The 14,608-nt window shown below is 48.8% G+C and overlaps 1 protein-coding gene across 5 annotated transcripts in view; it reads left to right on the forward strand.

Annotated features, from left to right (window-relative positions):
• Positions 1–4,386: 4,386 nt before the first annotated feature.
• LOC116938735 (receptor-type tyrosine-protein phosphatase S-like) overlaps positions 4,387–14,608 on the forward strand; it is a 246,293-nt gene continuing 236,071 nt past the window's right edge. For 4 of the 5 annotated variants that reach the window (XM_032946285.2, XM_032946325.2, XM_032946305.2 and 1 more), the window contains exon 1: positions 13,578–13,871. The gene's annotated coding sequence lies outside the window, so the exon portion shown is untranslated. Of the gene's footprint in view, positions 4,521–13,577; positions 13,872–14,608 lie in introns of those variants that run through there. The other variant, XM_032946294.2, reaches the window with a different exon arrangement.

Here is a 14,608-nt window from a genome sequence, read left to right on the forward strand (position 1 = left end):
TTTAATATCCGATGTTGTATATAAACACACACACAGATACGCGTCAACACAAATACACGCATCTACGTAATACGGTTATACACACACACATATATACATACACGCCGATATACAAGGCTGGTTCATTAACTAAAGAGATACTTACGTAACCCACGTCGGTGCTATTTCGGTAAAAATGACGTTGCGAATAGGTGATGACCCTGGTGAAATAAATAAAATAAATTCCAACCATTCCCAATCGACCAATGGACGAGGACCTCCCCGTGCCACGTCGATTGTCGGCGTCTTTTGGACCACGCCTCACCACTGCTGGTCAGTGCGATGTTGGTGAAGGGGTGGAGGAAGGGGCTAACTGATATCAGTCGTAGCCGGCAACACCTTAACTTGGCGTGCTAACCGCTACGCCACCGCTCCAGCCCGGCCCTTGCCTTTGGTGCTCTTACACAATGTTGTTTGCCTCTCCAGATGTTGCCCAAGCTGAACTCTTGCACACCTGCACATTGGAAGAGCAGCGAGTTGGTGTCACCCCCCTCCACCCCCCCCCCCGTTGCCATCTTGGGTTGCAGAGACACACTTGAGACGTGTTGATGAATGAAGCTGCGATATGGTAACAGTTGTATGAAGCACGGAAAAAAACGTATGCGTATGAAGAAGGGCCATTGCCTGAAACGTCTCCTATTATATATTCTTAAGGCCACCGTCATTGTTGACGAATGCGTTTTGCTTGTTCGCGGTGCTTGTCCAGACCACCGGCGACTCTGTGTTAAACGAATCAGGTTGTCGCGCAAGTCAGAGGTGTGCCAGTTCACGACATTTGTCAAGACCTAATGTATTGAATACATCTTCTATCTATCTAAACGTGTACCATTCATCCGAACCTCCTACGACGTTGTTGAATGTGCTGTGGTAATGGGGCCGTCCATAAATTACGTCACGCACCTAGGGGGGGGGGGGGGTCAGACATTTGTGACGATGTGTGACGAGGGGGGGGGGGGTTTGAGAAATGTGACGTCACATCAAAATGCGCAACTTTAAATAAATATAGACAACAAGTTCTACTTAATGAAATAGACTTTTTAATAAACGTTTTCTCCTACAACATCAGAGTACAGCGCCACATTAAATACGCACTTCAATGACAATAGTTTAAAGCGATTTGAAGCATGTTTTATTTGGGGGGGGGGGCAGAGCTTTGTGACGTCATATTTGAGGGGGGTTTTGACTTTTTGTGACGCTGTGTGACGAGGGGGGGGGTCAAAAATCGTCCAAAATCTCGTGACGTCATATATGGACGGCCCCATGGGCGTGTTTGCCACCTGGATCAGCCTGTCCTTACCTGGCCACCTTGCCTCGGAGGCATCTCCATGTCGACCAAGAGCAGCTTCCATCTGGGCCACGATGGAGTTTATGCCGAGTGTGCGCCAGGAGCCTAAGACGTTTTTCTTAATTTAGAAACATTTTTTTTAAGTTGTTTAGTTCAGCGTTTAGTTATTATTTCAAAGCTTTTAACCAGAGAACCTGGACGCAGAGACAGAGCAAGACAGAGAGACCCAGAGTCGAACAGAGATACAGAGGCAGAGTGAGAAAAACACAGAGACACAGAACCACACAGGGAGACACTGAGAGACCCAGGGAGATACACAGAACCACACAAGGAGACAGAGTCACACACAGGGAGACAAAGGGATGCACAGGGAGACACAGGATGGCAGCGATCCGAGTAACAAAAATAGAGTCGTTACAGAGGACAGTGATCGGTAAGACTTCAAGTCGAACTCGACTTACCTTGTGACAGCGATCCAGAGTCCCAGTATGACAACGAAACAGAGTAGCATCGTGTAGTTGTCAGTCCTAGGAGTATGCGTCTAACTCTGCTTAACCTTGGAACCATGACGCAGCGCGACAGGGAACAGGGAATCCCAGGAATATGAATACAAAGAGGCCTATCGCTTGGTTATTTTTTCGGCATGACGGTCGACCTTAGGCTGAGGCAGGGATCATCGGCAAGCTGCTGCTCGGGAGCCGCATGCGGGGTCTTTGAGGACCGCTTCGTGGCGTTATTTATTAAAGACCACCGTCTCGAATTCACCACTTGCATCGCGGCTCTTGAAATATTGAGTTTTTTTTACCGAATTCGGAAAAAATGTCACATCTTGTTATTTTGGTTGTCAGGCGCGCTCTTGGCTACTGGGTGCTGCCAATGGCTCTCGGTCGCGTGTACGCTGGGTGCCAACGTGACTCGCCTTTGGCAGCGACTGGTCGCGTGTACGCTGGGTGCCAACGTGACTCGCCTTTGGCAGCGATTGTGCGCGCTGGGCACATGCGACCCGGGTGGCCTGGGTTCAGCTCCGTGCTGACCCCGATGCTGCTCTGATGACAAACGCGCCTTACAATGCATCGGTGACTTATCCCAGCGTGGATTTCACGCCCATCGTGCACTCGAGGGCCGTTGCACATTGGGCCTGTTCCTCTTGGGCTGTGTCTGAGCAGCTCGTGGAACTATAAGGACCTGGAACTTCGTCCGTGGTGAGCGTCGGAAAGACCGCGTGGGTGCGTGGACGTGGCAGAATTCGAAGCGGGAGACTTACACTTCCTCCCCTCCACGTTGCTGCGTCTGTTAACTTAGCCATAGTAAATTATATTTATATTTTTTAACAATCTAATTAAAGATTATACCGTGTCTCACATTGTTGAAACAGTCCAGAGTTTGCTTATACAAATGTTGTTGAGAACATTAGTGTGAAATGCCCTTAAGCTGATGGATTATGAGTATATCTTCAAGCTGAGCCGGACTTGTTTTGTTTAGATGTGTACGTGTGTGTGTGTAAATGTGATTCCCGCTTACGGCCAACACCAGTGACGATTATTTGAACCGGTTTTGGGCCTCCCCTAAGTCGATCAAGCCTAAAATGAGTACCTGGTGCGGTATGTAATAAACATCGCCACTAGGGAGACAAAGGCGGCCGGGCGTGGTGATGACCACCAACCCCCTCGTGTGCCGTGCCGGCCTTCATAGATGCTCGCTAACAGCACTTGTTCCAACAATCTGTTAAGGGGCCGTCCATATTGTGACGTCACGAGATTTTGGAGGATTTTGACCCCTCCCCCCCTCGTCACACGGCGTCACAAAAAGTCAGACCCCCCTCAAATATGAATATAAAACATGCTTAAAATCACTTTAAACTACTGTCATTGTAGTGCGAATTTAATGTGGCGTTGCACTCTGATGTTATAGGAGAAAACATGTATTAAAAAGTATATTTAATTAAGTAGAACGTGTTGTCTATATTTATTTAAAGTTGCGCATTTTGATGTGACGTGACATTTCTCAAACCCCCCCCCTCGTCACACATCGTCACAAATGTCTGACCCCCACCCCCCCTAGGTGCGTGACGTCATTTATGGACGGCCCCAAAGGCTATAGGGGGGATCTTTGTCTTTCGAGTGGTGGCGGAGTGGTTAGCACTGCACTGCACTATGAGCCTGACGGGCAACCTGAGTTCGATTCACACCCATGACCAATAACCGTGTGGAATCTCTGAAATGATACTAGCATGATTCGGCTTTAAATGAGTACCTGGTGCGCGGCGTGTAAACATCAGCACTGGGGAGACGAAGGGAGCCGGGTTTGGTGCTGGCCACTCACCAAACTCACCCCCAGGTGTGGTCCTGGTCACCCACCCATGTCGGCCGTCATCTAGATGTTCACTAACAGCACTATGTGGGTGACCTTTGTGTGAGTGGACCGCGTAGTGTTGTGAGTGGTGCTACACTACACATTCCCCTTGAAAGGGGATTTCACACGAGTCGAGATCTGGCATGATAAACTTCATTGTTCCAGCAACACAACTCGCACGCCACTCGGAGGAAGCTCTCTCCCCAGCCAAACAAACCCATTCCTTGCCCACGTCACACCGGCTCCCTTCTCCCCGTCCTTTCTGGAACCTTCCAGAAGGTTCCCATCACTCCCCCTCCTCTCCACTCCGTCGTTTCTCTCTCGGTCAATCCCATTTTTGCACCCCGTCGGCTATTTTCCTCCCCTAGTTTATTAATTAAGGTGTCCTTTCCTGGCCCTTACAATCTCACTCACATACATAGTACACACTCACGTGATTTACACACGCTGACACACAATACACACAGATCCCACCATACGTGTAACAACATGTTGGGCAGCGTGTCGTTATCTTGTCCGGAGCTTGTTAAGCCAACACGGTTCTTATATTCGCCACCAATGTTGACCTCGAACTTAGGTCACCGCGCTCGTATTGCAACGAATAAACCACAACAATACCACTCCTCACACATACACATGCTGTTCTCATTAGCAATAATAACAAGCATACGCCCAACTGCAAACTACACTGCAGTGCCTCTTTAAGCGGCTCTCCACTGATCCTCACTCCACTCACCTCTCTCTGTCCCTACGTTCCTCCTCTCTGCTCCCTCCCTCTGCCATTTTTCTGGAGTAAAACCATTGCTGGAAACAAGGCCTCAATTTATTCTACGGCATAGACACAGTGAGTACCGTGTGTGTGTGTCTGTGTAAGCATCCGTCTAATGTGTGCGCTGTAATGTATGCTTGTTAAATCAGAAGTGCAGGGAATTCCAACAGGACCTATATCTTTGCTTTATCGACCTGGGTCAAGGCCTACCATGCCATCAAGAGGCCAAGGATTTGGGCTGTTCTTCGCGCAGTCAGGGCACCCGAGTCAGCTCGCAATCATTAAGGACATTTATAACGATGGGCAGGCCCGGCTAAAATTGCTTGGCTGGGAGTCGGAGCCTATTCCCTGTTCACCTTGGAGGATATCCTCTGCCCACGACACGACCATCGTTTTGATCATGTAGTTAGAAGAGCCTGGCCAATTATTCTCAAACCATATGCATAACTGGGATTCACACGGCAGTATAGATACAATGGGAGGCTGATCGATGGCTGGGTCAGATCAAGCAAGACATAGCTCCTGACTGATTGACCAGGTTGTGTATGCTGATGATTTGGTAAATGCTCGTGGAGCTTGCCACGCACAGGTGGGGCCTGACCATCAGCACTACCAAAACAATGCTTGCCGGGCAACTTTGTGTCATGAAATAAACCACAACCTCAATTCTCATTGAGTAATTGGATGATTGTAGAGAGGGCATATATATTTTAAAGGGAGTTTTATTGACCAATGTGTTGATATTTTTTTTTATTTGTGCTTGTGCATCACTATCACCTCCGAAGTGCCACCACATAATTTGTAGAGGGTAGATTAGGTTCCGTGCATGGGCAACGTAAAGCTCTCATTTTGAAGAATATATCTTCAGACGGAGCCGGACATGTAGTTTCTTTTGCTGTGCATGTGTTGCACTCCAAATCAATCAACGGTGATATATTTCATTGGCTGCGTAACACTGCGTCGAAGCTACCTGGCCTGTCATTCCACACGAAGCTCCGGGTCTTCTCGGTCACAGTTTATGCCCTTCTTTCTCTATGCCCTGAGTTTAACCAGACTGCATTGTGTGAGGAGCCCACAGATCCTTGAATAGTCTCGATAGATTCCCATCCGTAGGTTCATCCGCCAGGCGAGGCTGCGTTGTCTGGGTTGTGTAGCCCCTATGCCAAGTCAGAGCATGCGTGAGCAGACCTTGGCCAGATAAGAGGTGGCTAAATAGGCGTGGCACGGGCGAGAGACGAGATGGGCTGATGCGGTACAGGAAGCACTTGCTGATGATTGGTACCAGCGGTGTCAAGATTGGCTTCTGTGGAGTAGGCTCGTGAAGGAAACTGCTCGGTAGCAGTTGCTCTCCAGTAACAACGGAGGGCAGAGGAACGACGACAACAGCGAGCAGAGCTCCGGGTGGCCAGAGGAAAGCATGTTGTCACAATGGATAGCAGATGTGGTGCATTTGCTAGCCGTTTCATGCAGTTAACCTATAACAACTGGGTTTTGTTCTGTAATTTTCTTCCAACAATCCTTTTGAGACTTCACGTGGCCTCGGAGTACACTTAGGCTGGCACAAGCGCCGTTCTGATATAGCTGCCACTTCGTGTATTTGTGTGTGCACAAACCAACGAGTATTGGAACCAGTCCTTGGCCTCCCCTAGGTCGACTCAGCCTCAAATGAGTAACTGGTGCAATGTGTAAACATCGTCACTTGGGAGACAAAGGCGGCCGGGCGTGGTGCTAGCCATCCACCCCCTCTCGTGTGCCTTCATAGGTGCTCGCTAACAGCACTTGGCCCAACAGTCTATGAAGGCTATACGGGAGGATATTTGTCTTTGTGCACAAACCGACGCGCCACTGCCATCATTGCCACTGAGGTGACTGCGTTGACGTCACTATAGTGACTTTCATCATCATGAGCCATGATCAATCCACCGCTGGATGGAAGGTTATTCTGCGCCTTGATTTCCTCATTTCAAAGCTCAAACTCATGCGGGGTAGCATTGCGCACACAGCCGATGGAGGTGGAGGGGGGTATGTGGCAGATCAAAGGGGGAGGGGTAATTTATTGATTGATGTTTACCAGAAATGTATATCATTACAGTATTAATGTCGGGCCTGATTTAAAAGTATCCAGATTAGCCTATGCTCGGCATGTAGTTTATAGTTACGAGAGCCACGTGTGCGTGTGTGTGTGGTTTTACATGTTGCGCCTTCAAGTGAATAACTACTGTATATGTTGCAATATGTTCAGACGCTGGAAATGAATTGGCACATGAATGTGGATGTGTTAAGCACGTGTTGTCCCACAAGCATCCAACTCACTGCCATTCAACATTGACAAGATAAGCACAGGGGGGCTCCCTGCTCCGAAGTGTGCAACTGAGCGTAGGTCATCTCCGCGACTGGCTCCGAGCCAGTATGTGAACATCCCACAACGTTCCTATGGCCGGAGACAGTCCATCCACGAAGCGACCATTGATGCTTAGAAATCGCTCAGCCATTCGTGATTTATTAGGTCCCCCCCTGCTCCCCTACGGGCCACCATGAGCGCCGTCATTACAATAATGTATTTATCATCCTAATCTTATTAGCAAACCACCACGTACCCCACCCCCGGGCACGCTGGAGTCTCTATTTAACCAGGTGGAACGCCACTGAGATTTCAGCGCAACTCCGCTTTTCCTATTGAACAAAATAACATTTAGCGATGCTGCTGCTGATGCGTTGCACAAACACATTTAACAAGAAAGGAAACTCAAAACATTCGTCAATAACACCGTTATTTTTCGTTAACATATATAATCGGCAACGTTTTTCGCAATGAAGGGCAATTTCTCGAAACGTCGCCCATTACGTTACTGTAATGGGCGACGTTCGATGGGCGTGGCTCAGTCGTTCTGTGACCCAACTGAGTCAATCTGGGTCCCATAAAAGGTAAAGAGTCTGTTCATGGAACCAATTCCCTTATTAGCCAACAGTGGCCTTCATTAATAATTCATGAAATAAATATGCTTGTGAAGGTACAACGTGAAGGTAGATGTACTGCATCATTGCACAGGAAAGCCTCGCTGATTTTCACAAGCGTCTGTCTTGTCAAGGTATTTGGAGGAGTGGGGAATAATTGGGATGTAAATTCCAATCGAGTTCCGTGTCAGAATCTGATGGTCTCAATTCCTTTCAAGAATAGGTAAAAAAAATCAAGAATCCATTTTCTTGTTTTTCTCATCAGCTGTATTCAATCCACTACTGGATGAGAGCCTACCTCAAGCCGTCGTCACCTTTAACGATCCAGCGATACAACAACAGCCGCCATTCATCACGAAGTGGCTGACCTCACCACAGCGTTTGCACAAGGCTAGGTGCACTCTGAAGCCACGGGAAGTGTGAAAGGCTCGCCGACAGGTCACGGGACACGCCCAGGTGTTTTGGGTTGACAGACATGCACCACCTGTCTTTCCTACTGCACCAAATTGTTGCGTTTTAGTCGCCCCGCGCTCTGCTCGTTGTTCTGAGCGTCTCTCCTCTGCCCTCTGTTGTTGCTGGAAGGCGACTGACTGCCTTCAATTGCCCAGTAGCGTCCTTCAAGAGCCTCCTCCACAGAGGCCGATGTTGACACTGCTAGTACCAGTCATCAGCAAGTCCACTCAGCTCCAGATCATCCTGTACATCACCCATGTGGGCTACATGACCTGGCCAATGAAGCCTTATCTGCCGGACGAGTTCACTGATGGGACTGTGTCGGGATCTTTCAAGCTCCTCACACAATACAGCCTGGTTAAATACAAGATAGATAATAAGCAGGCCAGCCTAAATGTTTTAAACTGGAACAGATGTTGCTTCAGAGGGTCCAGGTTTCACAAACATAGAGAATGGAGGGTATAACTGTGGCCGAGAATACATGGAGCGACAGGCCAGGTGCTTCCACACAGCGTTATGCAGCCAATGAAAAGACACCGCTCAACTCATTCGGAGTGAGACCTCTGCTGCTAAACCGGAACGAGGCATAAGCACACTAACAAGGTATGGGTTATGGGAACTCGTCCAATCCACAACTGCGCCATTATTCATGGGGAGTTGAGGGGGTGGAGTGTTTGATGGCACAATACCTAGGCAGGTGTTTTGTTTTTGTAGGGCTGATGGTAGTAGCACGCTAACGGTTCAGCCGTAGCATCTCCAACTCCTCAGAGTGAGCAGCAATTACCAGATCATCAGCATACGTAACATGGTTGACCAATCGGGAGTCATCCCTTGACTGTACCCGTGCATAAATCTGTACCAGATGGAAATTCCCCTGGTACAGCCATGGAAAGCATCTTGAACTAAGTGGTCAGATGATAAATAGTTGAAGGGCTGTTACACCCCAAGGTGAACAGGAAATAGATCTGACTCCCGCAAACGCAGCTTCAACCAGGCCTGCCCACCATCATGATGGTCCTTAATGATTGTGAACAGAGGGTCAGGAACCCCAAAAGCAGAAAGAATAATTCAGCCCTGGGCAATTGATGGTATTAAAGGCCTAGACCAGGTCAATAAAGCATATATATAGGTCATGTTGCAATGTCCTACACTTCTGCAGTAGTAGATGGACAGAGAAGATGGAGTCCGTGCAGGAACGAACCCGTCTGAAACCACATCGGAGGGTCTTAAAGCCTCTGCTCAGTGTGCCCGGCAAGGCGATGTTGAATAATTGTTTCCATGACCTTTCTCAGCAGGGAGATGCAACCTGAGGAGGGAGATACCCCAGTCGTTATTGCAATCAGTGTGGTCCACCTTTATAAAATGGTAACCACCAGGCCACCCTTTCAATCCTGTGGAACCTGACTTATGGACCAGACCGTTGTAATTATGTCAAAGAGAGAAGTGTGCACAAAAACACCACCCTCCCTCAGGGATTTTCTTGAGATGTCATCTCTGCCCAGCGCTTACCTCATCTCAGACTCTGTTATCACTGCTTGTACTTCCTGAACAGAAGGCACATCAGCCAACCACTCATAAGCAGTCACTACTTCTGCCAATATTTGAGGCACAGTATCGCCAGTAGGGTCAACTCCACATTTCCCCATGAAGTTATTTGAGCTGAGCAGTTTCCTCTCCCTCAAGATCTCACAGAAATGCTCAGTAAACCTGCAAACCTGATCCTGAGGGTCGAAGATCGGATTACTGTTTTTTTTCCCTTCGGGCTGGTATTGTGTTGTTCTGTAAGTTACTTTTTGGATGGAATTAAAGAGCAATTTGTGAGCACACGCTACTTAGGCAGTTTCCATCTCCTCAAAAACCCACAACCACCACTTATCCCGGCAGCGCTGCACAGTTTTTCGAAACCTCGAGCGAAGTCTGCGGTAAGCCTCCTCATCTCAGACGTGGGATGTTGTAGACCGTGGGAGTGGGCTTGCCGCTTTCTCTCAGCTTGCCAGAATATCTCTTCTATCAGCAAGGGTCTCTGGGAAGGTCCGGATTGCATACAGCCATTTCACCTGCATGAGTTACAGTCCTGAACGTTAACCATTTCCTCTCAATATCAGAAGGGGGGGATGAGCTAATCCCAACTGCAAGCAATTATGAAATCCTCAATTTGGAAGTATTGGAGGGACAAATTACATATGACAAGTTGATGAGTCTACATTCGTTGTTCCGTCACTATATAGTCCAGCAGATATTTTGCTTGGACTAGCCATACATCCATGTTGTTGTGTGGATGCGCCAATGCCGGAATAGCATGTTGGTGATTACAAGCCCACGAGCTACACAGAAGTCTAGCAACCTCCTACCATTGTTATTGAGCTCATCTGGCACATTCTTCCAATCACTTGGGCCCAGTTGCCTGTGTCATAATGTAACCTAAGAGGTGGGGGGGTACATTCCCCTGGCTCAGCCAGATAGAGTTTGGCCAGATGTTATTGACTCCTTTTCTCCCCTGGGGCATCCAGCATAAGCGCAATTGGGAGTTTTAACTATTGTTATTGGAAAAGTCAGTGCAAGGTTACCAACCCCTCGCAACACACAAATCAAACTACTGTACATACACACACATACACACAGAAAATACACACCCCCTACTCACACTCACGCCAGCCTTCGCTCAACCTCACCACTCACTCACTAATCACCCCGACTGACACTTCAAACTCACTGTGCACACACTCGCACTATACTCCACCTCACATTCAAATCACTAACTTTACACCACCCACTAAATTTACCACACTACTGTACGCTATACACTACCCCACACTACACTGTACCCACTGTACCCACACACTACAGAAGTGTGTGGTAAGTATTTCCAGGCAGACTTCGCTTTGCGCTCATGATGCGTTCGTGGATAAGTGAGCGCTAATCAAATCGGTACTAAAAGTGGTCATTATACCATTGTATATGTGGGGATGCGTTCCAAACAGCGGTTTTGCTTTTGTATGAGCAATGAGGGGGAGCAATGAGGGTTTCATTGGGATATCAGTAATAGCGCTATTAATAATACTGCTGTAAACATTATTTTATACATATAATGTATTATAACATAAATAATTATGCACTGTACTTACAGTGGATTCTACCGTACTCCTACATGGCAGCGGTGGGAGACAAGGTTGTAGGAGCTGCTGTGCTCCAAATCCGGGTCATTCTCAGTGGCGAACGCCCAGGACCTTTGCGACCTTAGTGATGCCCTCAGTTACTGAATATGTGAAAAAGAGCTTTATAGCTCATCGGATTTTTCCAGTATAAATACATATTCTGATTCTAAATGTCTGTGGTTCGGCTTATTTTATATGGAGCCTGAGGCTATATCCTGGTCTCGTGAGTTCTCACCTGTCAAACCATAAAAAAATGTATTAATTGTGACTACTAATCGTGATAATCTAATTGTGGGAGGTGGGGGTCTGGTCGGCTCAACGTTCGTCGCTGTTATTGGCTGCGTGAATGTTTCCTTGACCAGCGTGGCTTGTTCTCACTCATGAGCGCTTTTTATGTTTAGATTTTCTGAATATTTTGAGTAAAACATTTCTCCAGGACAAAGAGCGCTGCTCCGACAAAACCAGCGAGCTACGGGGCCACAGCTAAGCGAGGTCTGTCTGGAAATATAAAAAATACACGCACACAAATAGACAAAGTTGCACGCTAACAAAACGCGTGAACAAAAACATGCGCTAAAAGTCAAACGCACACGAACACAAAGATAGACAAGCACACCCACTGGCATTTACTGCTATAATGAGCCAAGAATGTGTGTCCCGCGCGTGACGTCACTCCACGTCGGCCAGCCCCCCTCAGGAATACTCAGGAACAGGTGACGTCACCACACATCGAACAGCCCCCCACATTAATAATCATGAAGAGGTGACGTCTTCCAAATGGACACCCCCGTCATTAAAATTAATTAGTGGGTGACGTCACTCCACATGGGGGGGCGAGCGCGCCTCCCCCCCCCTCCTCGGCGTCAAATGACAACCCTCACTACAAAGGCAGAAGAACCCTCACGTCACGTGATCTCCGTAACGCTGTTGAGGCATAGAAGTTAAAAGGACGTCATGATGAACAAGGGATTATAACCTTTAAATGTCACCGCGGCTTTACAAATTGCACACGAATTGATGCAATGAATATATCACGTCGCGGTCTGATTTTCACTTGCAAGTTTCAGATTAACTGAAATACACCCGTCCTTGGACGGGCAAAAGGCTAGTACACAATAACCGCTGTTCTCCACGAAGTGACGGTGACGTCAACACGGCGCTTGTACCAGGCTAGGTGCACTTTGAGGCCACGTGAAGAAGTGTTGAAGGTTCGCTGGCAGGAGGTCACGGGACAGACCCAGGTGCCATAGGTTGACTGCAGTGCCAGGCTAGGTGCAGGAGGTCAAGGAACAGACCCAAGTGCCATGGGTTGACCGCTGTGCCAGGCAAGGTGCAGGAGGAGGACACAGGACAGACCCAGGTGCCATGGGTTGGCTGCTGTGCCAGGCTAGGTGCAGGAGGAGGTCACATGACAGACTCAGGTACTACGGATTCGCTGCTGTGCCAGGCTAGGTGCAGGAGGTCAAGGGATAGACCCAGGTTATGGGCAGATTGCACCCCCTGTGCGTCCTACTGCTCCAACTTGCTCCGGGCTCCTCTGCCCTCCGCTGTTGTTGGAGGGCGACTGCCCAGGAGCGTCCTTCAACGAGTCTCCTCCACACACAAGGATACACAGACCCTCCCGTATAGCCTGTAGAAGACTGTTGGGGTCAAGTGCTGTTTGCGAGCACCTATGAAGGCCGGCACGGCGCACGAGGAGTTGGTGGTGGGTGGCCAGCACCACGCCCGGCCGCCTTTGTCTTCCTAATGGTACTTATTTGATGCTGAGTCAACCTAAAGGATGGCCAGGATCAGTTCAGCTAATCTTCTCTGGCGATGTTTACACAAGGCACCTACATACAATGGGACTAAAATGTATACAGTATATATTCACCGTAGATAGAATAGAACCAAGGTGGCTCGTAGCGGTGTTGTTGTGACCATGCCGCCTTTATATTGTACAGCGATTGGTGGGGCAGATCCCTATAACTTATTCTATTTGTGGTGAGGCAATGGCTGGGGGTGAGGCAATGGCTGGGGGCTGGTGAGGCGTGGTTCGAGGTGAGCCTCACGGGGAGAGGGCGGGGAGGGTGGGGGAGGGTGGGGGCGCGTGGCCTCGCGCCGAGGTTGGTCACGCGCCGTTAGTTTCCTGCCCTTTTTATTCACCCCCACCCGCTATCCCCCCCCCCCTTGCTATCCCTCACCCCCGCCCTGCTATCCCCCCCCCCCCGTCTACACCCCGCCCTGCTATCACCCACCCCCCGCCCCCACCCTGCTATCCTCCCACCCCACCCCCGCTATCCCCCCCACCCCGCCCTGCCATTCCCCACCCCGCCCTGCTGTCACCCACGCCCCGCCCCCACCCCCACCCCCACCCCGCTATCCCCCCACCCCGCCCTGCCCCGCTATCCCCCACCCCCAGTCTGCTATCCCCCACCCCGCCCTGCCATTCCCCCACCCCCACTCCCGCTATTCCCCCACCCCGCCCTGCCCCGCTATCCCTCACCCCGCCCTGCAACCCCCCCCCCGCCCCGCCCTGCTATCCCCCCCACCCCCGCCATCCCCCCGCCCCCCCCTGCTACCCCCCCACCCCCCGCGTGCGCACGAGCGCGGCTGCTCCTCGGTTCGCACGCCTCGCGGTGTTTAGCGCTCAAGCGCTGTCACAGTCTCTCCTCGCCCGCGGTAGAATTCGCGTAGCCTCAAAAAGAGTTGCAATTTTATAAAATAAACATTTCTAATAATAACAGCAGCAGCAGTAGCAGCAGCAGCGACAAACCCGTTCGTGATAGTTATGCTCACGACGACAACGGAGATGGTCTCGCTGGCGTGTAAAAGTTGTTCGCGGGAGCAATGTTAGCGGCAAAGATATTTCTCGACGCCTGAGGTAAAAAAATAAAGTGTGCCTTTTTAAAAAAAAAAACATCGTACGTTTGTGGTAAATGTTACTGATTTTTTTTGCGCGTTTAAATGCAAAGTTAATAAATGTTTGTATTCGTTAAATGCATGGATCGTGAGAACAATGTTAGCATCGTCGCGATTGTATATAAAGATTTTAAATATCCCTCAGTGCACGTGTTACATACGAGGCATTCGAACGGTATACGATACAGTACTGTACGGACGCTTTGCGTGTAGATCATGTATATTTTTTGCTTTAAAAGTAACTGAATAATGTATCACAATTTATTTAAAAATATATGGTATGAGGTGATTTCAATGAATATTTTATACGCGCCTGAAGTAATTAACATACTGTGCATTTTAAACCTAACGGGACTTTAGGTAAGGCGTGCACTTTTATTTTCGGGGTTATTTTAAACATTTGCCTCGAAAGTAATTTGAACAAGTGTGACTTATTTATATTCACACTCCAGTAATATACTTTGAGTTTCGCCGAATACGAGTTGGCGGACATGTCGATATATATCAACGGACGGTCCTTTATTTAACCAGGTAAGAGACCATTGATATCTTGTGATTAACATCCTTTATTTAACCGAGAGACAACCCTAGTTCATTATATATTGTGATCAACATAGTTTATTTAACTAGGTAAGAGCCCATCGATATTCGCGGTTTCTTGTGACGTCCATATCTTGTTTTTAAGTCCACCGAGGTTAA

The sequence above is a fragment of the Petromyzon marinus genome, chromosome 1 (genome assembly GCF_048934315.1).
Source record: "Petromyzon marinus isolate PM22_M1 ecotype Great Lakes invasive population chromosome 1, UKy_Petmar_22M1.pri1.0, whole genome shotgun sequence".
Classification (NCBI taxonomy): domain Eukaryota; kingdom Metazoa; phylum Chordata; class Hyperoartia; order Petromyzontiformes; family Petromyzontidae; genus Petromyzon; species Petromyzon marinus.